Source organism: Lithobates pipiens, unplaced genomic scaffold, assembly GCF_037356315.1.
Source record: "Lithobates pipiens isolate NorthernLeopardFrog02 unplaced genomic scaffold, aLitPip1_a1.2 Scaffold_3, whole genome shotgun sequence".
Taxonomy (NCBI): Eukaryota; Metazoa; Chordata; class Amphibia; order Anura; family Ranidae; genus Lithobates; species Lithobates pipiens.
The window spans coordinates 95,075,555-95,099,754 of NW_027507790.1; the positions used below are offsets into that span (position 1 = coordinate 95,075,555).

At 45.5% G+C, this 24,200-nt stretch overlaps 1 protein-coding gene across 2 annotated transcripts in view; it reads right to left on the reverse strand.

Annotated features, from left to right (window-relative positions):
• NOS1 (nitric oxide synthase 1) overlaps positions 1-22,637 on the reverse strand; it is a 358,775-nt gene extending 336,138 nt beyond the window's left edge. For both annotated transcript variants that reach the window (XM_077462056.1, XM_077462053.1), the window contains exon 1: positions 22,485-22,637. The gene's annotated coding sequence lies outside the window, so the exon portion shown is untranslated. The remainder of the gene's footprint in view (positions 1-22,484) is intronic.
• Positions 22,638-24,200: the final 1,563 nt, after the last annotated feature.

Sequence of the window (24,200 nt, forward strand, 5' to 3'; positions counted from 1 at the left end):
TGAAAAAAAAAAGACTTCTGCAGATTTTTCATTCTGTTTATTCCACAAAATGTATGAATTGTAACAGGATATCCAGAGGATAGTAACCTGTGATAATGAATCAGAGTTAAACTTACTGGGAAAACATTTGCTTTGTTCAAGCATGACCTGTAATATCATTTCCTTACATGTCATTCCCTGCAAGGCATCATATTGTGTAAGATTGGTTCCCTTGCATGGAGGGGGTGCTAAAAACCCCTAAAAGGGAGAGGATATACAGTAGTTACTGAGCTAGGGCCTGCTTTTCTCCAACAGGAGATCACAATGAGATTTACTGTATTTTGAAAGTAGGGGTTGTTTGAAATTATACTGAATGTATCATCGTCCTTTTGAGCCCTGGCTGTCATTAACCCAATCCAAACATATCAACATACCATATTATAACAGTGAGCTTTAACATATTTTTGTTAAACTTGTAAAAATAATATTAAAAAAATTGCGGTTATATACATTCACTTAAATACCCTTTCTTCCCTATCCTGTTGCTCGGTTTGAACATTGAGTTGCTGCCATGTGATTGGCTGATTAGCAGTTGGTGTTACCAAGCAATTGAACAGGTGTACCTAATAAAGTGGCGGGTGAGTAGGGGTATGAATAAGCAGAGACTACGTGTTAGGGCACACACTAGAGCTGCACAATTAATCGTTATATAAATTGTGATCTCGATTCAACCCCTCTGACAATCTCTATTGCAGAGTTTGCTGATTCTTTTATATAACAAGTGGAGAGACTTATCTGCTCACTTAGCTGTCAAAAGGAAACATCTGGGCAATCTGACAAGTTTTTAAAATAAAACATTGTAACTAACTCTTCCTTCTTAGATCAAAGGGAGACTTCTGTGCATAAAGAAAAAAATCCAGGCAGTCTGCCAAGTTTTTAAACAACATCTAAATACAGGAAGTTTAACCACTTAAAGTCTAAATCTTTTTCTGACACTTGTTTCTTTAGTTAAAATCAATATTTTTTGCTAGAAAATGACTTGGAACCCCCAAACATTATATATATTTTAGCAGAGACCCTAGGGAATAAAATGTCAATTGCTGAAATATTTTATGTCACACTGTATTTGCCCATTGGTCTTTCAAACTCAATTTTTTGGGAAAAAATACACTTCAATGAATAATAATAAAAAAGAAACAGTAAAGTTTGCCCAATTTTTTTCATTTTAATGTGAAAGCTGATGTTATGCCATGAGAATCGCAATCTATCTTCTAAGCAAAAAAATTGTGATTCTCATTTTAGCCAGAATCGTGCAGCTCTAGCTCACACCTTTCTTAGTTAGTAGACAGTTCTGCTTGCCACCACGAAAGTTGATGGAATGATCTTGTATACAAGACATAGTATGCACTTACATTAAAATGTTTACATTTTAGAAAACCTAAATCAAATGTAATTACACAGAAAATTGCCTGCTTGAGCAAATGAATACGGTAGATCAAATTCACATTACCTTAAGGTCGAATCAGCACTATCTATATATTGCATGTTATGATATGCAGTATTTAAAGGAGTTGTAAAGTCAGAAGGTTTTTCATCCTAATGGATTCTATGCATTAATATAAAAAGCCTTCTGTGTGCAATAGCCCCCCTTCAGCCCCCCTAGCACTTAGCTGAGGTACCTCTCTGTCCAGCGATGTTCACGAGTGTCTCAGCTGTCCAAGATTCTCCCTCTTGATTGTCAGCCATTGGCTGTCTCAGCAGTCAATTAAAGTGAGCTAGCCAATCAGGGGAGAGAGTGGGCGGGGCTGGGTCAGGACTCCATGTCTGAATGGACACAGGAAGCTGTGACATGGCTCAGGTGCCCCATAGCAAGCTGCTTGCTGTGGGGGCACTGAACAGGGGGAAGAGGCCAGGATTACAGAAGAGGCACCCTAGCAGAGGAGGATCTGGGCTGCTCTGTGCAAATCCACTGTAACAGAGCAGGTAAGTATAACACGTTTGTTATTTTTATAGACATAAAACAAGACTTTTGCAATCACTTTAATATAAATCATGACTGGTCTCATGAATCGACTGACCACATTCCCAGTTGTTGTTATATGGAAATATCAAATACAGTACATGCTGGGGCTTTTCAGGTGCTAAATAAATGTGTAACACATATATTTTTTTCACTGGGAGCCTTCAAATGCTGATAAGCTTCCCGACTGCGGAACCCCACATCTACTAGGCCATAATTTTATGGACGAGGCCCATATTCTCATCAACATGACAACAAGGTGCTTTACCAGGGGTTGATGCCCCCATGTTGACGGTATGTGGCCTGGTATTACTCAGAAGGGAAGGGGAGTTGCATGATCACCCTTTCCTGGTCTGACAAGCTTCATGCTCAGATAGGAATCTGGTGTGGAATTAGGGGGTACCCCACACCATTTGTTTTCATGGGCTCTCCCTTGACATTCATACCAGACCCTCATCCAAAATAAAGATGTGGTGTGTATTGTATTTTTGGGGGGACCCCATGAAAAAAAAATTCAAGTTGGGTCCCCTATCAACATCTCTATCAGCCCCTCTAGAAAAATGGTCTAGTATACTGTATATAAAAAGGAATTCCCACCAGCTTTGTTTTCCAAACCGAACAAAGTGGCTGGGAGCTGTCATTTATCGGCAATTGAAACAGCATTATTTTCTTTTGTAAATGTCAGTGTGATTGCAGTACTGTGGGGGGAAGGGTGTCTGTATGAAGGGATACTCTACCTGGGGGGAGGGTGTCTGTACTGAGGGTCTTGTGCTTGGGGTTATAGGGGTTTCTGTACACACCAAGTTTACTTTTAGTGTTGCTTACTTACCTCTGGAGTTTTTTTTTTTTTTACTATATAAAGTAACAGGACTCAAAACATTGAAAAAAAATCAGTTTCCCTGACTAGTTGCTTTAGAAACAAATGAATGTATTCTGCTACATTAAAATAACTCAAAATCAGTGTATATTATTTAGTATGTGTAAAAAAATATAAAGTCTACAAACTATGGTATATATATTTAAAAATTTTCACTGGTGTTCTGATGGTTCTGATTGTTCTTAAAACCCTAAAGTACCAGAACAGCACAAACACCCCCAAAATGACCCCTTATTGGAAAGTAGATAGCCCAAGGTATTTAGCAAAAGGGGAGTTTTTTGAAGTTGTAATTTTTTGGACACATTTGAACATGAATAATGTAAATAACATTTGTTTGGTATGTTCACTGTGACCAATTATGGCGGTGATCACAAGCACTGTTGCCGGCTGCACTGGCTCTGGTGACACTGTACTAAGGTGGCAGCAATCAGGAACGCTGGCATCAGCTTACACTGATCTGGTAACACTGGCACTGGTGTGACTAGTGATCAGAAACATTGTTGTTGACTTACCCAGGCTTGGTAACACGGGGACTGGGACAATCAGAAACACTGTTTCTGGCTACACTGATCTGGTGACACAAGAACTGGTGTGGCTAGCAATCAAGAACACTATTGCTGACTTAAAGCAGAAAAAGAATTGTTCCAGTGGGTCAGCGTATACTGACAGAGGCTGCAGCAAACTTTGTTTTCAATTGTGATCACTGTAATTGTGTAGCGGGAGATATTTAGGAAATGACTTACCGGACACAGACTCAAAGGAATACAAAGTTTATTTGACAATGGCAGATGTCACACTCAGCTTAAACTAACGCTCAGAAGCTGAATGCTCAGCTTCAGGTCTTGTCAGTACACATATCATTTTTTCATATTACGTCACAAACTATATATATTTCTATTAGAGATGTTAGCAGAAGTTTACCCTTAGTATTTCTTAGCACAAAGACATCTTAGCATGACATATCTATGCATGGTTTCCTGTTATTTCAGCAGCTTTGCCTTTGCGGTTTCTCTTATTTGTTCTAAATTATCAGCAAGCAAGCTACTGCAAGGTGTCTTATCCAAGGGGAGGGGGTGAGTGACATGTCACATATCATGCAGCTATGCGGCTGCAGTGACCATAGATGTCTGTGAGGGGAGCAGGGAGTAGGTTCAGTGTCTGTGTCTAACCACAATTTTACACGTAAGGAATAAACATGTTTGTGAAGAATGATTTTAGCTAGTTCTAAACTGACACCCACTGCCACATTTCCCCCCTTTGATCGTAATCATAGCGATAATTTGAGTGAGATTAAGCATCACTAAGTAACATACAGTTTTGTTAATGGGCAGCGTGTTAAGGGTTCTGCTTAGTCCTGGAGAGTTAGTAGTTGGTACTTCCACATAGCCATAACATGGGTTGCAGCCTTTATTTCTACAGTGACCTCAATGATGCTCTGGATCAGTCTAGTCCCAAGGGGGATCAGACAGGGGAGGAACAAGCAAGCTGCAAGTATTATTACAACTATTCCCAATATGGCCTTTAGCCCATATGTGCAAGGAAACCAATCCCGGAACCAGCTACCAGCGTTGAAACCCATCCCATGTCTGGACCGACATGTGGGCTAACTTTCTCATCCTATCCATAATCTCCTCAATGACTTTTCCCGTGTTATCCATTTCCAAACAACAGTTACTCAGATTAAAGTTTCCACAGACCCCTCCTCAGCAGCTAACAGATAGTCTAAGGCAAGCCTGTTCTGATAAATGTGAGCACATAATTTAGTTCCTTGTTTAGAAAGTAAATTAAGAGTAGTAGCATTGTCATTAGTAATTATTTCTAACACAGCCTGTAGCCTTATTATTCGATTAAGCATGTAAATAGGGGTTCTATAGCCATAACTTCAATCTTCAGCCCATGTTGCAGTAACATAATTCTGGACAATATGTTCTGGGGACCATTCATTATCTTTGCAATTCCCTAGCTTTAAGACTAGATGATCTTTTTCTCTTTGATCCTGTGTACACAGGGACTCCCAGCTGTTCTCTACTCCTCAGAGGAAGGAGGAAGAATGGGGGTTTTAGTGTACCTAGGACACAGGCCCCTGTCCAGTCTTGGGGAAGCTCTGAGTAGGCTTTGTTTCCACAAATCCTGTACAGGTTCTCTGGGGCTATCCAATCAGATTCTTTGGTGGGATCCTCCCATACCTTCTTTAAGTGGGTGAAATAAGTAAAAGGGTGTGGGTCAGGCATGGGCACTTCTTTATCCCTCCACCAGGATGTATTTTTAGAAGTGTCATTGTAAAACTGTTGTCCTAAGCAGGTCATCTCTCATACATGAGGGGGACCTAACCTGGCTATACAATACTTCCCAATTTTGAGGTTTGCTCAAAGGTATGCTACAAGGCGCTGCCATGATCCCAAGTACTGTGTGAGGACTCTCACTGCTATCCCCTGTTTTTCACTGACGTACCAATAGAAGAATTTCTGACTGTCAGTTTGGCCTAGAGCAGGGGCCTGCATTAGGGAAGTCCTAATGTCTTAGAATGCTTGGTCTTGTTGTTCTCCCCATAGAAAGGGTTCTTTCTCTCCCCCCTTTTGTGGATTCATAGAGGGGCCTGGCTTTTGTGGCAAAGTCCATTATCCAGATCCGGCAGAATCCTGCAGCTCCCAGAAACTCACGCACTTGGTGTCAGGTGGTTGGGTTGGGGATCTAACAAACAGCTTCTTTCCTGCCTTCCCCCAACTGTCTCTGGCCTTTGCGATACCTTGAACTCCAGGTATTTTACAGTCTCTTGGCAAAATTGCGCCTTTTACTGGATACCTTATAGCCTGCTTCCCGCTGTAGCATTTATTAACAGTAACAGTTTATTTGTGGCTTAGAGGCACTCCTCTCTATTTTTGGTGGCAACCAAAAGGTCATCCACATACTGAAGGAGAACCCTACTCTCAGGGTCTGATCTGAAGGACTTTAGGTCTTGGTTTAAGGCTTCTCTGAATAAGGTGGGGGAGTTTTTGAATCCCTGGGGAAACCGTGTCCATGTCAGTCGTCCCTTACCCCCAGTCTCTGGGTCTTCCTACTGGAAGGCAAAAATGCGCTGGGATTGTTTTGCCCCTCTGAGGCAGAAAAAGGCATCTTTCAGATCTAGGACTGTGAAATGGGTGGCCTCCCCAGGTATCAGTCCCCATAGGTTGTATGGGTTTGGGACCACTGCATGGATGGTCACTACAGCCTGATTGACAGCTCTGAGGTATTGAACAGGTTGATAGTCCACTGTTCCAGGTTTCTCTACTGAGAGTAGGGGGGTATTCCAGGGGGACTGACGGGGCTTCAGGAACCAATAGTGCAGGAATTTGTTAAAGTACTTTTTTATTCCTACTAGGGCTTTGCGAGGGACTGTTTCAGACTGACCGGGTTAACTCAATAACGATTGGTGGAATGTGTCTGGATAACCCTGGCGGGTTCTCTTCTGTCCATACTTCCAGGATGTGTTGCAGTCCTGTAGGAATTGGGAGTGGTTCCTCTGACAGAGTAAACATTTTCCATTCTTCCTCTTTTGGCATGTCGAGGACCATGATGTGGGCCTCAGAGGTAGGGATGAGCCGAACACCCCCCCGGTTCGGTTCGCACCAGAACTTTCGAACAGGCCGAACAATCGTACGAACTTTAGAACCCCATTGAAGTCTATGGGACTCTAAATAAAACGTGCTAATTTTAAAGGCTAATATGAAAGATATTGTCCTAAAAGGGGTTTGGGGACCCGGCTCCTGCCCCAGGGGACATGGATCAATGCCAAAAATGTTTTTAAAAACTGCTGTTTTTTCAGGAGCACTGATTTTAATGACGATTAAAGTGAAAAAAAAGTGAAATATTCCTTTAAATATTGTGCCTGGGGGGTGTACAAAATTACATTTTATGGAAAAAAGGTCATTTAAAACTGCTTGCGGTTTTAATGTAATATCTGGTTCTGGCAATGTGGATGAAAATCATTGAGAAAAAAATGGCATGGGTAGCCCCCCCCCTGCCCATTACCAGCCCCTTTGGGTCTTGTACGGATATAAAGGGGAACCCCATACCCAAATTAAAAAAGTAAAGGCATGGGGCAACCAGGCCCTATATACTCAGAACAGCAGTATACAGGCGGTGCAAACACAGGGAAGGGTGCAAACAAGACAGGGACTGTATAGGTTTGTTGTGTTAAGTAGAATCTGTTTGTAATTTTAAACTAGTACATTTTTAAAGTGTACTTACAGTCAAAAAATCTATTTTTAAGCTTTTTGGAAAACACAGGGAAGGGTTGTAACCCCTGTTTTTTCATCTCCCTTCCTGTTGTCTCCTTTCGTTTGCAAGTAGGAGACATTTGTAAGTTGGATGTTTGAAAGTAGGGGCCTGCCCTATATGCTCTGCAGAAATGTGGGCCTGAGGTGTTGGTGTTGCCACAACACTGTAAGCCCTCAAAGTGACTCTTGGTGGGCGCTGGAGCGCCCTGCTGTGAACGATTATATCAAGAATTGCAATTACATGCCATTGTTGAACAGTGGTATAAAAATTGGGCCTTTGGTGGTTGTGGTGGTGGTGCTGGTGCCACAACACTATAATTCCTCACAGTTACTCTCGGTGGGCGCAGGAACGGGCCCTGCTGTGAAATATTATATCAAGAATTGTAATTACATGCCCCTGTCAAACAGGGGCTGAACAATTGGGCCTTAGGCACTGGTACTGGTGCCACGACACTGCAACCTCTCCCAGATACTCTAGTTGGAGTGCAGGAATGAGCCCTGCTGCAAAGCATTGCATCAAAAACTGTAATTACGTGCCCCTGTTAAACAGGGGCTGAAAAATTGGGCCTTAGGCACTGATGCTGGTGCCACGACACTGCAACCTCTCCCAGATACTCTAGTTGGAGTGCAGGAATGAGCCCTGCTGCAAAGCATTGTATCAAAAATTGTAATTACATGCCCCTGTTAAACAGGTGCTGAAAAATTGGGCCTTAGCCACTGGTGGCATCACCCACAACCAAAAATGTTCTTCCAAGCTATCAGCAGGATCATCGAGGAGGAAGAGGATAGTCAGTCAATATAACAGGACAGTCACTCAGTCACTCAGCATCAGCATAGGCAGTCTTGAAGGGATGTGACATTTAAAAAAAAAATATTTGGTTACATCAGCTTCAGGTGCTTGGTAGCTGGTGGTGATCCAAGACTGATTCATCTTTATGAAGGTCAGCCGATCAACCGAGTCGGTGGACAGGCGCACCCTGTGATCGGTTACAAAGCCTCCAGCAGCACTGAAGGTGAATTCCGAAAGAACGCTGGATGCAGGACAGGCCAGTAGCTCAATTGCATACTGTGCAAGCTCTGGCCAGTGATCCATCCTCAAGATCCTGTAAGCCAGAGGATTTTCGTGGGAAAGGTGTCCAAGTCTGACCTTGCCCCTAGGTATTCCTGCACCATGTAAATCAGACACTGGCGATGGTTGCTGGAACCGATCATATCTTGTGACTGCGGACTAAAAAATTGTCTGAACGCATAGGTCAGATGGCCATCTTCTCCACCACTCCTTCTGTGACTGACTGAAGCCTCAGCAACACGTTGTCCAGGACCAGGAGTTTGTAACCTCCCAGCCTCTGCGATGGCAAGATAAGGTCCGCAACCTTACCCTTGTACCGTGGATCAAGGAGAGTGGCAAGCCAGTAATGGTCCCTCTCCTTGATCTGAAGAATACGAGGATCCTTCCGCAGGCTTTGCAGGATCAGGGAGGCCATGCAGCGTAAGTTAGCTGAGGCATTCGGTCAGGCATCCTGCCTGCTGCCAATTATGGCTCTCCTCGCTGCCAGCATTGTGATTGGCCAAGCATGCGGGGTCACAGTGCATGCTTGGCCAATCATAAGCCAGCAATGTACTGCGATGGCGCAGTGTATTGTGGGCTGTGAGCACCACACGAATATGGCGTGAACGGGCCACAGAGTTCTGGCTTCGGCAAACGGGTGAACAGCCGGTGTTCAAGTCGAACATGCATTCGAGTCGAACCTCAAGCTCATCCCTACTCAGAGGGATGGGGTAATTGTAGGACAGCCTGTCCCTCAGATTGGATGTATACTGAATATGTGCTCTGAGTTTACCAAGCAAGTCTCTGCGCAGCAAAGGAATGGGACAGCCTGGCATGTACAGGAACTGATGTTGGACTTGATGTCCACCCAGGCTACAAAGTCTTTTTGTCAGAAAGGGTCTTTTAACCTTATTTCCTGTGACTCCCATAATGGTGATTTGTTTGTCAGAGAGCGGTTAGCGGTGACCCTGGGGGGCCTAACGGGATGGAGCCTGGTCGGTCTTAGTGTTTGTCCTCATCTGGGTATACCAAGCCTGCGAGTCCCAGAAAGTCTGTTTCTTCCTGTCTGTTCCTCTCATAACACCCATTCTGGACCTGGCCCCACCATGATTCCTTTCTTGCATGGTCTGATCCCCATCTCCTAAGTCCTTTCTGGGGGGCAATATTGTTTCCATTGTCTCTCTTCTTTGCAATATGCACATTGGTTCCTTCCCAATTTCAGCACATAATTTCCTCTTACCCCTTTTGAGCCTCCATCGGAGCACTCTTTGTTTCTTTGAACTTTTTTTGGTCAGGGCTTAATAATTAAACTTTCTTTTTCATCCTTCGGTCATCTTCTTGTCTCTAGATTTAAATTTACAAACACCTTTGTGGCTATGTCTATTCCTGCAAATCCATCCTGCTTCTGTAATTTTCTTTTAATGTCTCTTGCCGATTGGCTGACAAAGGCTGTATTCACCAAATTCTTATTATCATCTGCCTCTGGATGAAAGGGGGTATACAATCTGAAACCTTCACATAGTCTTTCATAAAATCATCCTGGGCTTTCATTGGGCTGTTGCAGGACCTCACTTGTCTTACTGAGGTTAGTGCAGGGCCGGACTGGGAATAAAAACCAGCCCTGGAAAAAAATTCATACCAGCCCCACAGCATAACGTCATTATTTTCTTGTTCATGAAAGGGAAAACCATACATTTTAAAGCACATTTGATGAAGAGCGTATTATACATAGATATGAAATCACATAGGGATATATTTATATATATATATATATATATATATATATATATATATATATATATATATATATATGCAAATTCCAGTTAAAAGTGGTAAGTGGACAAACATCAAGGGGGACCCCAGGAACTCAGAACGTGGGGGGGGGGGCACCTTCCACAGAAAGAATACACTAAGGTAAGGGGGTGGGTGCCCACCAAATGCAGCTTTACTCTGCCCATGAATGCAGTCTCACTGTGCCCACAAATGCGGCCTCACCGTGCCCGCCATTGCAGCCTCACTGTGCCCATTATTGCAGCCTCACTGTGCCCATCAAATGCAGCTTTACTGTGCCATGAATGCAGTCTCACTGTGCCCACAAATACGGCCTCACCGTGCCCACCATTGCAACCACACTGTGCCCATTATTGCAGCCTCACTGTCCCCCACAAATGCAGCTTTACTGTGCCATGAATGCAGTCTCACTATACCCATGAATGCAGCCCCTCCTGTGCCCCATGTCCCAGTCTGCAGTCCCTGTCCATGGGAAGGTGTGTTGTTGATGCTTGGTATGGTACCTTGCATGCCAGCAGGATATCCATGACGGGCAGCAGCAGGCAAGGTCTGTTCTCGCTTTGGATGGGGACGGTGCTCCTTTCAGAGGATCTGTTTGCTGTGAGATGAAGTGGTCCCTGGCCACCTGCACCTTCAGCCATCCCCATTTTCCGGCCCCAGTCAGCCTGCCCTCTGGTACTAGGGAAGTGGAGAGCACTGGGTGGGAGCTGGAGAGAAGGGGGAGCAGAGAGTACTGGTGGGGTTGGAGAACACATGGGTGGGGGCAAAGAGCAGGAGGTAGTGGAGATCACAGGGGTGGGGAGCAGAGAGCACTGGGCGGGAACTTGAGAGTACTAGGGGGGCCAAAAAGAACAGGGGTGGAGAGCATGGTAGACTGAGAGCACTGAGGGGGCTAAGAGTGGGGGGTGGCGAAGAGCATGGGGGGGCAGAAAAACAGGGGTGGAGAGCACAGGGGCTGGAGAGTACTGGGGGGTACAAAGAGTAGGGGAGAGCTTGAGAGCACCAGTTGGGGCCAGAAAGAACAGGGGAAAAAGCACAGGGGACTGGAGAGCATTATGGGAGGTGGAGAGCATTGACAGGGTTGGAGAGCACATAGGTGGGGGCAAAATGCAGGGGGGAGTGGAGAGGACAGGGGTGGGGAGTGGAGAGTGCTGGGGGAGCCAAAAAGAACAGGATTGGAGAGCACGGGGGGTAGAGAGCACTGGGGGGGGCTGGAGAGCGATAGGTGGAGCTTGAGAGCACCAGGGGGCCAGAAAGAACAAGGATGGAGGGCTGGAGAGCACTAGGATGGGGGCTGGAGAGTGATGGGGCGAGCTGGAGAGCACTGGGGGGTAAGAAAGAACGGGGAGAGAGCAGTGGGGGGAAAAGAACAGGGAGAAGAGCACTGGGGGAGTGGAGAGCACTGGGAGGGAGAACAGGGGGGAGAGCACTGGGGGGAGTGGAGAGCACTGGGGGGAAAGAACAGGGGAAAAGCACTGGGGGGAAGAACAAGGGGGAGTAACAAGGGCGGAGAGCACTGGGGAGAGTGGAGAGCACTGGGGGGAGAACAGGGGGGAGAGCACTGGGGGAGTGGAGAGCACTGGGGGGGAAGAACAGGGGGGAGAGCACTGGGGGGGGGGAAACAAGGGGGGTAACAAGGGGCTGAGAGCACTGGGGGGAGTGGAGAGCACTGGGGGGAGAACAGGGTTGAGAGCACTGGGGGGAGAACAAGGGGGGGTAACAAGGGCAGAGAGCACTGGGGGGAGTGGAGAGCACTGGGGGGGGAGAACAGGGGGGAGAGCACTGGGGGAGTGAAGAGCACTGGGGGGAAGAACAGGGGGGACGAACAGGGGGGAAAGCACTGGGGGGGTGGAGAGCACTGGAGGGGGGGTAGAATGAGGTGGAGAGCACTAGGGGGAGTGAAGAGCACTGGGGGGGAAGAACAGGGGGGAGCACTGGGGGCAGTGGAGAGCACTGGGGGGGAGCACTGGGGGGAGGGGAGAGCACTGGGGGGAGAACAGGGGGGAGAGCACTGGGACAGAGAACAGGGGGGAGAGCACTGGGGGGAGTGGAAAGCACTGGGGGGAACAGGGGGGAGAGCAGAGCACTGGGGGGAAAGAACGGGGGAGAGCACTGGGGGGAGTGGGGAGCACTGGGGGGGAGAACGGGGGGGGCACTGGGGGAAGTGGAGAGCACTGGGGGGGAGAACAGGCAGGGGAGAGCACTGGGGGGAGTAAAGAGCACTGGGGGGAAAGAACAGGGGGGAGCACTGGGGGGAGTGGAGAGCACTGGGGGGAGCACTGGGGGGAGTGGAGAGCACTGGATGGAAGAACAGGGGGGGAAGAGCACTGGGGGGAGTGGAGAGCACTGGGGGGGATGAAGAGGACTTGGGGGGTGAAGAGCACTGGGGGGAGTGGATAACACTAGGATGGTGGCTAGAAAAGGATGGGGAGAACTGGAGAGCAGGTTGGGGGGGCAGAAAGAACAGGGGTGGAGAGAACTGTGGGGGGGGGGCTGAAGAGTATGGTGGGGGAGGAGAGCACTGGGGGGGCAGGGAGCACAAGGTGAACTGGGTGGGGCAGTAAAAGAAGTTGGATAGGAGGATCAGCAGAGGGGCTGCATATAGAGGAAATAAGCTTTCAATATTTCTCCATGCAGCCAATGAATGCTTGATTCTCCTCCTCTCCCTCCTGCAAGTATTTAGCGACTGCATGGAGGAATATAGAAAGCTCATCTCCTCTATATGCAGCCCCCCTGCTGATCCTCCTATCCAGGCACACAGGGCAGGCTGTATGGGCGGCATCTCCTCCTCTTGATCACGGCTCTGGCTGGCTCTGTGTTTGGTGACCGCTCTGTAACACCGCCCCGCCCCCCCAGACCGGCTTGTGTGATAGGCGGAACGTTGATTCTATCTACTATCACACAAGCTGGTCTGGGGGGGGCGAAGCCGTGTCACAGCATGGCTGCCGAAAATAGAGCCAGTCAGCGCTGTGATTCGCAGTAGCAAGCACCAATGCATCCGCAACTAAAAGCTGCCCCAGGGCAGACGGCCTACTGGGAAATCTCCCGGTATCCCAGTAGGCCAGTCTGGCCCTGGGTTAGTGGGTCTTTTGCCAGCTGACTTCATCCCCTCATCCCCGGCTGCCCGGTAAAGCTGAGGAGGGGGACTCTCAAGGCCGACTTTATGCACACACCAATGTTCCTATGCCACAAAACACACAAGAGGAGACAGAGGAGGAGGGTGACGATTCTGTCAGTTTCTGAGGCATTGAAGCAGAGGAAGACATACGTCAAACAGTAAGAGATGGTTTTCCATTCCCAGAACCCTTGGGAGTAGTACATGGTTGGGAGGAAGTTCCAGATACTGTAATCCTCAGTGACCCAGAGGAGTCTGTTTCTCATGCCTCCGCAAATGCGGTGCATGGGCTTCTTGATGTTTCAAAGCCTGCGAAAGAACCCAAGAATACGTGGCATAAAGGAAAAGGATCACTATTGGTTGGCAACCCTCATTGACCACCGTTATAAGGGGAAAGTCTCAGACAGAGAGTGCAGAAGATGAAATCTCTTGAAGACACCTTAAAAAGGAGTTTATCAAATGCTTTTCCTGACTCTAGGCTTCTGTTGGTCAAGAGAGGAGCAGTGAAGAAAGTGGCCTCCTAAGTGATGCACTTCTGATTTTTTTTTTAGTCCTCACCGCCCAGGGCTGTCAGCTTCCACATCCCATTGGCAGCGTCTGCAGCACATGGTGGATGGTTATGTAGGGCTAAAACAGAGGTGGAGAGCTTTCCAGTCAATGATTCACTGGCTTACTGGGTCATGAGCATAGACCACTGGCCAGAACTTGCCCAATATGCTATTGAGCTGCTGGGCTGCCCTGCAATCAGTGTGATTTCCAAATGGGCATTCAGAGCTGCTGGAGGTTTTGTTACTGATCATAGAATGCATCTGTCCACAGACTTCATGGACCGTCTGACTTTTATCAAAATTAATCAGTCCTAGATTTAAAGCAGCTATGAAGCCCCTGATGCCGATGTTGCTGATTAAGTGTTTTTGGGATGTGGAATCTCTGTAGGACTTCCAGGCTGCCTAGCGTTGTGGGTGTTGATTTAATCTGTAAAAACGTGGTGGTGTGCTGCTGGCAGATGTGCTGCAAGGACCTGGGACACCCTACAATATACCATCATCACTGTCAGTGGAGGCTGCTGCGAGGTCATGAGGCATAACAGGGACAGACTGAGGTTAGTAAGGAGGAGAGACAGATTTGTAGCCCTTTTGTGTGGCTTTTAGGTGCTCTTGCCAATGGGCTGAGTGGTGGGAGGTTAAATGCATTGTCAAGCATGTGGTACCCAAATGGTTGGTGTTTTTGCCACCCTTGATGTGCTTGAGACAAAGTTTGCAAATAGCAACAGATCGGCTGCACATGTACTAAAAAAGGCCCAGACAGCTGAGCTGGGGGAAGTGGGTCGGGACTCGGGAGTTAACAGCTCCACAATGTTATGGAATAGCGTGGCTGCTCTCTACTCTTCTATGATGGCTGCCCCGTAGGGGTTGTGCCTCACCCTCACTTTACTCCTCTGTTCTATTCGGCACCCAAGTAGAGTCAGTGACCTCATCATCATCATTTCCTCTATCCTTATTACCACTGGAGACAATTTGGAAATACGCTGAGGCTGGGGCAATCCCAGATTGTGCACAGTGTTCACCCCTCTCTGTAGGCTCATGTTCCTGCCTTCCTCAACCTCAGAACCAACATCTGAATCGAGTAATGGCTGTGCATCATCAAGGAGCAAGTGGCTGATGCTGTGATCAACTAACTCCGCTGACTCCTCCATGCCTGATGCTGGGGCTATGGCAGGAATCCCTGTGGGCAAGGAGGCAGGTTTAGCCACTCTGGTTGCTGCAGGGGAATGCGCACTAGTCTCTGCTTTGGTGACGAAGGATGAGAACAGTTAATACGCCAGTCCACCACCTCCTCTATATGCTGTGTCTGGATAGCATGGGCAACATCACTAAACAGAGTAAATGATGCCCTGCCTGAGGACTGACCACGTCCACCTTTGCCTGTGGACACATATGCTGCTAGCCCCCTTACAGTGCCATGGGAAAGTCTGCATCTCCTACTGTCCTCCCCTACATGATGATGGGTGCTTATTAACAAACTGTAATAAAAATGTGTTAATGTGTACATGGTAAAAATAAATGAGAGAGCAAGAGAGTGGGACTTTACATGAAGCACATGGTTGCAATAGATTAAATTGGTGATCATATAGGAAAATTATTGATTATTATATAGTATATACATACTGCCCCTAGAGCCCTCCACTCCCACCTCCCAAGTTCCACTGGTGGGTAACTGCTTCCCTCACTCATACTTCCATCCCATATAGTTTATAGTTAGCTTCAGCTTTCTGCACACTATTTTCTTTTTACTAGCACAGGTCCCCTGCCCACTTTCTCACCCTCACTCATATCTCTTAGAGACTTCCCAGATTCTTTTCATATTTTCACTTGCTACACAGGAGTGCCTCGTGGTTCCATGCCTGCCCTGGTTGATGCCTATGTGAGTTGCCCCCGCCAAGTTGTTAGCCACAGCTACCGGTTGGAGGTGCCCTAGGATGGCTCACGGTGCCCGGCACCATACCATCAATACACGAACTACAGCAAGTAAGCATGCACTGGGTGTGGAGTTTTTTTTACCCTACCCCTGTTCATGTTTATATATATATCAGACTATTTATACATAATAATTCTATTTTAATATACATCACGCGCTTAAGTCATTATGCAATACCCACCTTAGGATTAGTGAGACAACAGGTCTTGCAGGCACTATTTAGCAACTTATGGTTTTATACAATCTTGCTATTGGGGAACTATGGAATATTACTGTGGTTATATCATGAGATACCAATGTCATTACCATGTTTATTGTTATTACCATGCTCATCATCTATATATAGGGCAGCACAGTGGTGTAGTGGGTAGCACTCTCACCTAGCAGTAAAAAAGGTTAGATCGTTTGAATCCTAACCATGGCACTACCTGCCTGGAGTTTGCATGTTCTCCCTGTGCCTGCATGGGCTTCCTCCGGGTAGTCCAGTTTCCTCCCACACTCCAAAGACATGCTGGTAGGCTAATTGGCTTCTGTCCAAAATTGGCCCTATGAATGTGAGTTGGGGACCTTGGATTGTGGGCTCCTTGAGGATAGGGACCAATGTGAGTGTGCAATATGAAATATACATTGTTAAACCTGCAGTAATGCACAGAAATATATGCCCTTAAACTTGCAGTAATGAAATTAAATATATGGTGTTGAACTTGCAATAACACACAGAACTATAGAGCATTAAACTTGCAGTAACGCACATAACTATATGGAGTTAAACTTGCAGTAATGCAATTGAATATACAGTGTTAAACTTGCAGTAACACAATTAAATATACAGAGTTAAACTTGCAGCAACACAATGAAATATACAGTGTTAAATGGTCACACTATACTCACATTGACTGAACTATCCCTTTGTGCGTCGGAATGGTGTACACACGATCGGAATTTCTGACAACAGGTTTTGTTGTCAGAAAATTTGAGAACCAGCTCTCAAATTTTGTGTGATGGAAAATGTGAGATGGAGCCTACACATGGTCGGACTTTCAGACAACAAGGTCCTATCACACATTTTCTGTAGGAAAATCTTGTTGTGTGTATGGGGCATAACTGTCTAATAGCACTCAACAGAACCCCGTTCTATCTCTCTCCACAACGCTATCACACTACAAATGACAGCTATGGAAAGAATACTTTTATAGTGTGGGATGGGATTAAGAGAAATGAGCCATGATTGGATACAGTCATCATGACAGCATCCAATCATGACTCTGACAGTGCTCTGTGCCCTGATTAGGCAAAGCTTTCATTGCTTTTCAAGGAACACCTTCAGGCTTTCAAGGGGTATATATTCTTTCTGGTGATGCTTTATTGTTGCCGAAAGTAATCCTGGACACTGGCTGGCTGTATTGGCATACCGTGTCAACAAGACAGACAGCCAGTGTCCCAGGTCACTAGCCATCCCAGTACAGTGTCACCATAGTGCAATCAGGACACTGTCATTAGCTTTCATGGACTCTGATGACACTTTACTGATTTGGTGGGGGTTTGAACACTGTTGCTGGCTTACACTGGCACTGGTGTGGCTAGTGATCATGACGCCATTACTGATTCCACTAGCTCTGGTGATATTGGCACTGGCGTGGCTAGTGATCAGGAACACTGTTGATGGCTGCTCTGATCTAGTGACACTGGCACTGGTGTGGCCAGAATCAGGAGCAGAGCTGCTGGCTGCACTGGCTCTGGTGACAGTGAAACTTGTATGGCAGCAATCAGGAACTGTCAGGTCACCTTGAGGCGAGGTGACAGATGCACACCGTAGGGATCAAGAGCTGCTGCGGACGGGAGACAGATCCCACCGAGGTTAGAGCGTAAGATTCCCTGGGGCGCGGAGTCTAAGAGCCAGCAGGTGTTCACCAGAGCCTCTAGTGGTGAGGATGGACTTGGCTGCAACTAGCTCCAGATCGCAACCCCCAGGGTCCCCCAGCTCACACCAACAGTAGGCAACAGGAGGATAGGGATAGTGAGGGATAAAGCCAAGGTCGGGGCCACAAGCATACAGGAATAGTCAGGGACACGCCAATAGGTCAGGATCACAGGCAAACAGGGATAGTCAATGACACGCCAAAGTCGGTAACGGAACAACAGAAGAGCACACGCCAGGTAACAGGAAGCTAACACACAAAGGAATACACAATGGTTGATCAGCAGGGTTGGCCTGCAGTGCACAGGTTAATATAGAGTTCTCTGATAGGAGCTAGGGTGGAGTCATGCCAGAGGATGGATTACAAAAGCAGTCAGGTGAGGGTCGGCTGGTCTCTAGAGATGAACATGTGGAAACAGGTAAGGAGACAAACTCTATTGCATAACCATGACAGGAACATTGTTGTTGGCTTACACTGGTGACACTAGGACTGGTGTGGCAATCATCATCAACCCTGTCACTGGCTCCTCTGGTCTGGCAACACTGGCGCTGGTGTGGCTAACAATTAGAAACACTGTTACTGATTGAAATTGCTCTGGGGACACTGGCACTGATGTGGCTAGTGATCAGAAACACTTCTGCTGGCTTTACTGGCTCTGGTGACACTGAGGTGTAGCTAGTGATCAGGAACACTGTTGCTGGCTGCATTGGTCTGGTGACACTGGCACTTGTGTGGTAGTGATCTGGAACAATGTTGCTGGCTTATACTGTGCTTGTGACATTGGGACTGATATGGCAGTGATCAGGAACATTTTTTCTGGCTACATTGGTCTGGTGGCACTGGCACATTTGGTGGTCAGAAACACTTCTGCTTGCTGCAGTTGTTCTGGGGACACTGGCACTGGTGTGGCAATGCTCAGCAACACTGTTGCTGGCTTACCCTGATCTGGTGTCACTTGGACTGGTGTGGCTAGCAATCAGGGACATAGTGGCTAGCCTACACTGATCTAGTAAAACTGTACTGGTGAGGACATTTATCAGAGACACTGTAGCTGGCTCCACTGCTCTGGTGATGATTTACTGTTGTAGCAAGTTATCAGGGACACTGGCTTGCCCTACTAGCATACCAACCAGTGTCCCAGATCACTAGACACCCCACTACAGTGTTACCATAATGAAATTCGGACACTGTTGCTGGCTTCAACTGGTTTTGGTGATACTTAACTTATTTGTAGGTGTTTAGAACACTGTTGCTGGCTTACATTAGCACTGGTGACACTAGCATTGGAGTGACTAGTAATCAGCACACTGGTACTGGTTGCACTGGTACTGTGGACACTGGCACTAGAGTGGCTAGTGATCAGTACACTGTTACTGGTTGCACTGGCTCTGGTGACACTTGCACTGGTATAGCCACAACCAGGAACACTGTTGCTGGCTGCACTGGTCTGCCACACAGTGGCAATAAGCAATAAGGAATACTGTTGCTGGCTGTACTGGTTCAGGTGACACTGAAACTGGTTAATGATCAGGAACACTGTTGCTTGCTGCACTGGTCTGGCAACACTGGCACTAGTGTGTGGAAATAATCAGGAACACTGTTGCTGGCCTACACTCGTCTGGTGACACTAAGACTGAAGTGGCTATTACCAGCAACCTTGCTCCTGGTTGCATTGATCTGACAACACTGAAACTGGTTTGGCTAGTGATTAGCAACATTGTTGCTGGCTGCACTTGCTCTGGTGATTCTTGCACTGGTGTGGCGGTGATCAAGAACACTGTTTCTGGCTGCAGTGATCTGGGGACACTGGCACCAGGGTGGCAGCAGTCAGGAACACTGTTGCTGGTGTACATTGGTCTGGTGACATTGTGACTGGTATGTCTAGTGATCAGGAACACAGTTGCTGACGCTGATTTCTTGACACTACCACTCAGCTAACAGAGTGGTAGCTGCAAAATGCAGCCTTTGTTTACAGTTGTGACCGTTGAGATTTGGTCACAGTGATTGTATACCACAGAGCCAATTTAAATGGCTCTGTACCTGTCCTTTTGATCTCCTGTGTTCAATTGGACACAACCATCAAAGAATACGAGGGTGCTAGAGGACACACACAAACACCACAAAGAGGGGGCCTTTTTAAAGATAGCTGTCAATTAGTTTATGTACAACAGCAAGTGGTTATGGGTATTTAGCATGTTTAATGTTTCATTTCAAGCATTATTAAAATTACTGCTCCCCACCAAACAGGAAAGCAAAACACATCTGACTCAGTCCCAAAAAAAAGGTACAAGAGCTACTTTGCATATTTGTCATACATAGAGAAGTTTATTCAAGTAAATTGGCTACAATATGCTGTCACAAGGCAAACAAGACAAAAAAGTGTTAAAAACTAAATGCTCAGGTGTGACACTTCATTCACACTTAGCCTGGTGGGAACATAAGTTCCTGCTCACAGTTTGTGTTTCTGTGCACTTGTGCATAGAGTAGCCCATTCACCTGAATAGGCTGCCCTATGTGTGACAAATGTGCGAAAGAAGCTCATGTACCAAATTTTGCCACTCAGCCAAGCGCATTTGGCGTGGCCCGCTTTTTGTGAAATTTTCATGCATTGGGGTGTCATTAAGAAATACTGGCTTCACAAGTATGTTGCATGTTTTGCTGTGTTTCTGAAAATGAGGGCAGAAATTCCTGATTCTGCCTAGGTTTTCAGACTGCCCAAGTGTGAAAGCAGCCTGAATGCAGTCTGAGTACAGTAGAATCTTCCCAAAAAAGTAAACAGTTTGCGCTATCAGTAAACATTAATTTATTTTTATTTTTTTAAAACAAACATATATTTACCTCCACTGTGCAGTTCATTTTGCACAGTGTGGCCCCCATCATCATCTTCTGGGGTCCCTTGGTGGCGCTCACGGCTCCTCCCTGCATCGGTAAACCCCCTAGGAGAAGCACTCTCCCTGGGGGTTACCTTGCGGGCGCGTTCCCGAGTGCAGCATTTACGTGCATAGACACAGAATGCCAAACTCTGCCCCGCCCCCCCAGCACCCGCGTCATTGGATTTGATTGACAGCAGTGGGTGGCTCCACTGACTGCTATCAATCTATCCAATCAAGAGCCAAGAACGCCAGGCAGAGAGGTCAAGTGCATCTCCACCGAGGGAGTGAAGGACTCAGGTGAGTAAAACGGGGGCTGGGGGCGGTCAGTGTCAGAAGTATTAGGATGCATTAAGGTGAAAAAATACGAGGGATTGCAACCCTCGTACAATTTCTCCAGCATAATGTGAACTCCCCCCTTTATATCCAGGGTTCTTTCACTTTCTCAAATTTTCTCATAGGAAACCTGTTAACTGCATGAAAATGACAGCATGAGAATTCAGAGCAATGGCTTTCATGAGGCAAGGAAGGAGGGGTTACTTTAAAGATAATATTTTATATGAAGGGTAGATGTCACAGACAAATACAAGGTGCCCTTATGCACTGGAAATACATACAGGGCTGGATTATAGATATGGGAGGTAAGTGTAACAAGCAAATATTATGCACTGGAAATACATACGGTGCTAAAATATAGATATGAGAGGTAAGTGTAACAGACAATTACTATGCACTGGAAATACGTTTTATGCTGTAGTGTATTGTAGATATTGGAGGTAGGTGTGACAGATAATTAATATGCATTCAAAGCATATAAATTGCTGGAGTATAGCTACATATTATACACTGGACAGACATAAGGTGCAGGAGTATAGATTTGGGAGGTAAATGTGGCAGATAATTAATATGCACTGGAAATACATAAGGTGCTGGAGTGTAGAAATGGAAGGTAGGTGTAGCAGATCATTTATTTGCACTGCAAATATATAAGATGCTGGAGTATAGATGTGGGAGGTAGGTGTACCAAATAATTAATGTGTACTGGAAATGCATGAGGTGCTGAAGTATAGATATAGGAGGTAGGTGTGCCAGATAATTAATGTGCAATGGAAATTCATAAGGTGCTGAAGTATAGCTATGTGAGGTAGGTGCATCAGATAATTAATGGCACTGAAAATATATAGGTGCTGAAATATAGATACAGAAGGTAGGTGTACTAGATAATTAATATGCACTTGAAAAAAATAAAGTGCTGGAGTTTAGATGGGGGGGGGGGGGGGGGGTTAGATGTGGCAGATAATTAATATGCACTGGAAATACATAAGGTGCTGGAGTATACGTATTGGAGGTAGGTGTGTCACATAATCAATATGCACTCGAAATAATAAGGTGCTGAAGTATAGATGTGTGAGGTAGGTGTGGCAGATAATTAATATGCACAGGAATTGTATAAGGTGCTGGAGTATAGATGTGAATGTTAGGTGTACTAAATAATTAATATGCACTGGAATAAGGTACTGGAGCATAGATATGGGAGGTAGGTGTACCAGAAATATAACATTAACTGTAAATAAATAAGGTGCTAGAGCATAGATATTGTAAGTGCTTTGTAGGCACTTTCCTTGATAGAACATGTTGGGGTTGTAGGATATCTAGGGGCCACAAAACAGATTATAAGACCCATCCTTGTACATACTGTAGATTCTCAAGCTAAATTCTGAACAGGTGTAAACTACAATTCTCAGACCTATTTAAAAAGACAAACAGCATTGCACAAAGCATTGTTATACAGTGTGTATATATATATATATATATATATATATATATATATATAGCAATCATCATTTATTTTTGTTTGATCTACCCCCACAGTGAAAAAAACTTTGGGTTACTGTACTTTTTACAAACTCTGGAGCTTACAGCCATGCTTCTACACAAAATAAATCCACAAGCAGCTACACCACCTCCAATACTGCCATCTACACCAAGAGACAGTATAAAGAAAAATGACTAAGAATAAAATGACACTGAGATAATATAACTCACTAAGCTTTTCCCTTCCATACTGGACGTACAGGTTGGAAGGAACAGTAAACATATGGTTGATGCTACTCATAGATTATCTTACCTTTGTTGTATCAGAACTTTAATGTGTCCAGTATTCTGTCATGCAGTGTTGTGGTGATAGCATTTTGGGTCAACACTGTCCACTTGTTAAGGCCAGAGTTGTACGGTACAGTAGCTGGACTTACGACCCGTCATGGCCAGTGTACAAGTAAGCCAAATAACAAGGATGGAAGCATGAGAACAAAAACAGGTGGCACAATCTTCTTGTTTCTCTCCACTGACAAAGCCTGCAGGCTTATTGGCATTGTGCGAGTCCTCAGCCGCCTGAGCCACACACAAAATATCTCAGCGAAGTCTTTATGTCTTTATATTGTGGAAATCTCATATGGGCACCAGGAATTTTAAACGGACATATCTTTTGTAGCTAAGCTTTTACCATCTGTTCTCTTATTTAACTGCAAACCTTTGAAACCTTGCAAATCCTGAGTGTTTTTTTTTTTTTTTTGTATGGCCATGGCATTGGGATTTACACTAAAAAAGCACACAATGTTTTGTAATAGATGTTTTAAATATGAATTAAGCCATACAAAATGGTTTCGTTTCATTTGATTTCCTACTTCAGTAGGAAATAATTAATTTATATTTCTAGTCTATATTTCTAACCAGATCAGACAAATTTATTTTTTTATATGTTGAAAATATCCTGAGTGGTCTTATCTCTATGTAGATGTAGTTATGCCTACAGATGCCATTTACACTGCACAAGTAAATACATGTATTGATAATACCATGATTAGAGTACCGATGTAATCTCTGCAAGAATAGAACTCAAATCTGGATAGTGATAAATTCATCTATTATTTTGTATTTTATAAGATCTAAACCGCCTGGGTAATTTCTGAATACTTTTCAGGCATGTAATCTAAAAATTGCACCATAATGACTTCTTGACACACACTCACCTGTTGGTGTGATTATCGTACAACTGTGCACAGTTGAGGCATTGTGTGGGTGAATGCACAGTGATCATGGAATGATTGGTCCACCAAATATATAGAGATGACTAAAAATGTCAATGGGGTGCTGCAAGTTTCATTAAATGATTGAAGGAGTCCATGATAATCTTGGGTGAATATTGATTGCCCATAAATAAATCCCTTAAGATTTCCATGTGTAATATCATAGCGCTTTATCTAAAATTAAAGCTTTAAAACTTTTTTTAATCTATCCCTGGAAACATACAACTTTGCAAATATAACCTGTTACTTCTAATGTTATTGCCGCGTGCTTTGAAATCTGTCATCACGGCATGTTTACCCTGAAATAATGATAAATATCATATATAAAGGGTAAATATGACATTTAAATTTTTTAGAAGAAGCTGGAGAGTTAGATCAAAAATCAATTATGCATATCTCTCAGGAGATCTCTTTAAAATAATGCTGTCAAAAAAGGCTTAAAGGGATTGTAAAGTAAAATTTTTTATTTTTTTAAAATAACAAACATGTTATATTTACCTCCACTGTGCAGCTCGTTTTGCACAGAGTGGCCCCGAACCTGCTCTTTTGGGGTTCCTCAGCGGATGTCTCTGCTTCCTCCCGCAGGTACTTCCCATGTTCATGCGAGCTCCCTTGCAGGGTGAGAAGCACCTGCAGGCGCGCTCCTGTGATACAGCCGGCGGCCATAGCCACCCGCTCGCTGTATCACAAGGCCCTGCCCCGGTGCGCTGCGTCATTGGATGTGATTGACAGCAGCGCGAGCCAATGGCTGCGCTGCT